Source organism: Pistacia vera, unplaced genomic scaffold (assembly GCF_008641045.1).
Source record: "Pistacia vera cultivar Batoury unplaced genomic scaffold, PisVer_v2 Contig46, whole genome shotgun sequence".
Taxonomy (NCBI): domain Eukaryota; kingdom Viridiplantae; phylum Streptophyta; class Magnoliopsida; order Sapindales; family Anacardiaceae; genus Pistacia; species Pistacia vera.
In genome coordinates, this window is record NW_022196290.1 from 907,893 (window position 1) to 911,287 (window position 3,395).

At 39.7% G+C, this 3,395-nt stretch overlaps 1 pseudogene; it reads right to left on the minus strand.

The window, feature by feature from the left end:
- Positions 1-208: 208 nt before the first annotated feature.
- Positions 209-1,718, minus strand: LOC116145056 (annotated as a pseudogene).
- Positions 1,719-3,395: the final 1,677 nt, after the last annotated feature.

The following is a 3,395-nucleotide window of genomic DNA, read 5'->3' on the forward strand; positions in this document are numbered from 1 at the left end:
ATTGAGTGAATCCAATGACTATGACAGCCTTTGTAAACTTTGCATTTCACTGTCGTGATGCCTGTTTTAACCCATATAAGGATTTTCACAATCTACATACAAGATTCGCCCTCTGGTTGCCAAGACTGGGTGGAAGATCCATGTAAATTTTCTCATCAAGGTCCCATGGAGGAAGGCATTATGGACATCCATTTGATGTAGTTGCTAGTCATGGTGGGAGACAACAGAGAGAAATGCTCAGACGGTGACATGTTTGGCCACTGGAGGAAGGTTTCCTGATAATTGAAGCCTTCCACTCAAAGTTCCAAATAAAATTCGCCATAAAATATTCTAAATGAAGCATTGCCAAACGAATCCCAGGATAAATTCTCCTCCCAACTCCAAATGGCATCATCTTTATCTCCCTGCTCCTTGTTATGTCAAACTCTTCATTATTCAATAGCCTTTCTAGCTTAAATGTCATTGGATCTTCCCATATGTTTGCGTCCCATCCCATATCCGCCACCATGAAATTTATTGAAGTTTTGGAACCAAAAATCCATTCAGAACCATGTCTTTTGTAATAGCATGTGGCACCAAAAAACGTACAAGAGGATGACGTCGTAAAGCTTCCAAAATCACAACTTCCAGAGATGGTGTCTTCATTAGATCATCTTCTTTGACCTCTCTTGCCGTATCTCCGACAACTTTTCAATCTCTGTGAATAACTTTTCTTGAATATGAGGATACTTAACCAAATTCGCTATCGCCCATTGAAGCGTGGTGAATGTGGTAATGGTGGCATTATTCAGAAACTCCGAGCATAAACTCGTAATTTCCTTTTCATTGACCTCTCTCTTCTCCTCGAGGAGTTGCAAATCGAACTACTTATACCCATATGCTTGGACATACTTATCGTTGACTTCTTCTTTGACATCAAGTTTAACCTTTCTTAATCTCTCTTCTTTCACCTTCATTCTATCTTCTATTAGCACCATCAATACTTTATCTTGTTGGTGTCGCATTCGTAAGAATTCTTCATATTGTTTGCAAAACACAATCTTTGTGAGTCTAGGCCAGAAATCGAGTATATTAAATCGTTTTAAACTCTGAATCACCTAACATTGAACATCCTTAACTTCTTTTAATCTTCTGCTCAAGCTTGTCCCCAAAGCACATTAAAACTAATAAGGAATACATAGCTAATTGAAAATGATCAATAATGCGGAAAGCATCACTGGATTTAGCCTTAGAGTTGAAACAATCAAAGAGGATTTGCAATACCCATTTGCGCACATTTGAGTACAAATTAAGACGCGACGAATCAAGAATTTCTTCGGTGAGATTACACCGTAAGAGGCGCCATGTAGGGCCATAACCAGCAGAGTTGATGCTATGTTGATTACTAGTTCTATTTCTTTTAATGGTTGAAGGAGAAGGCCGATCAACAAAGACTACGCCATTTTGGATCAAGGCTTGGTGAGCTAGAGCTCGGTCAAAAATGAAGATTGTGGGACTAAAGTTGATGTGGAGAGTGATCATGGAGCCATATTTGGGTTGAAGGGTTCGGATGAAATAGTGAAGCTCTAGTGGAGATTTGCAATGCAATAGAAACTTGCCTATGATGGGAAAAGTAAAGGGGCTGGAGGAAGTCTGGGGTTAGGATTGCGAATGTTAAAGAGGGATTTGATGAAAGCTGCAACGCAGACGAAGACAATGATGACAAAACAATTTTCCATCTTTGAGATAACGAAGTAATTAACAAACAATTAGAAGTGATGAGGGTTGTTTTAGACTGCAATAAGATATATAAACTTGTTATAAAAATTAACTCATACAATCTGATATATTATAATATGACTTAATGCTAAGTCCAGAACCTAATCTCACAATCTCCTCTCATAACCTTGGACATGGCAGCTTGTATTAATTAGCTTGCAAAATGGGTCCTGCCTACCCATTTGCGAGCAATCAATGATGAACTGCCACATCGGGGGTTGCGAGAGAAGGTTGTGGAACTAGCATTATTGAATGGAGTAATGCTAGGTCTACAACCCAATCTCACAACCTTCTCTCACAACCTCTAACGTGGTAGCTCATCACTGGTTAACTAGCAAAATGGGTCTTGCCTACTTGTATGGGTCCAGCCTGCTCATTTACGAGCTAATCAATAATGAGCTGCCACGTCAAGGGTTGTGAGAGAAGGTTGTGAATGTAGCATTATTTTATGAAGTAATGCTATTAAATAATGCTAGGTTCACAACCCAATCTCACAACCTTCGACGTGGCAGCTCGTCACTAGTTAGCTTGCAAAATGGGTGCCACCTGCCCATTTACAAGCTAATTAATGACAAGCTGCCACGTCGAAGGTTGTAAGAGAAGGTAATGGATCTAGAATTATTGAATGGAGTAATGATAGGTCCACAACCCAATCTCACAACCTTCGAGGTGGCAACTCATCATTGGTCAACTTGCAAAATGGGTCTTGCTTACCCATTTGCGAGCTAATCAATGATGAGCTACCACGTTAGGGGTTGTGAGAGAAGGTTGTGGACCTAGCATTATTGAATGGAGTAATGCTAGGTCCACAACCCAATCTCACAACCTCCGACATGGCAACTCGTCATTGGTTAACTCGTAAAATAGGCCCCGTCTGTTTGTATGGGTTCCATTTGCCCATTGACTAGCTAATCAATGACAAGCTACCACATCGAAGGTTGTGAGAGAAGGTTTCAGACCTAGCATTATTGAATGGAGTAATGCTAGGTCCACAACCTTCTCTCGCAACCTCCGACGTGGCAGCTTGTTATTGGTGAGCTCGTAAAATAGGTTCCGCTACTTATATAGGTCCCACATGCCCATTTGCATTGGTAAATTAATGATATATGAAGGTGAATGATGTGATAAAAAAAGTTGCCACATCACTTTATATAAATTAGTTTATTTGTATCATTTTCTATTAATTATCATAAAAGATTCTACACACCTTCATAGTATACACATTTTCATAATTTTTATTTTTGGTCTAAATTGTAACTATTTACAATATGGATTCGCAACTATGGACATATTAAGTCACAATTATTTACATAATGACATGGAGAGATGGATGTTTTAAATTTAATAATATAGTTTCTTATACCAATGCTCTGAATTAGACAATCACTATAGTAGTTGCGTGGAGGGATAACGGTTTAGATGGCTGCTAGGGTGTGTATTTAGAAGAGCAATTAAAAAAAATTTGGAGATAATGACTGGTTTTAATTATATATTGTTTTTCGTGGAGGTAGGATCTAAATTTTGAATTAATTTTTTTTTTTTGGGGGGGGGGGGGGGGGGGGGGGGGTGGGGGGGGGGGGGGGGGGGGGTGGGGGGGGGGGTAACTTGTGTGTCCAGGCCAGCTTGTGCACACTTCA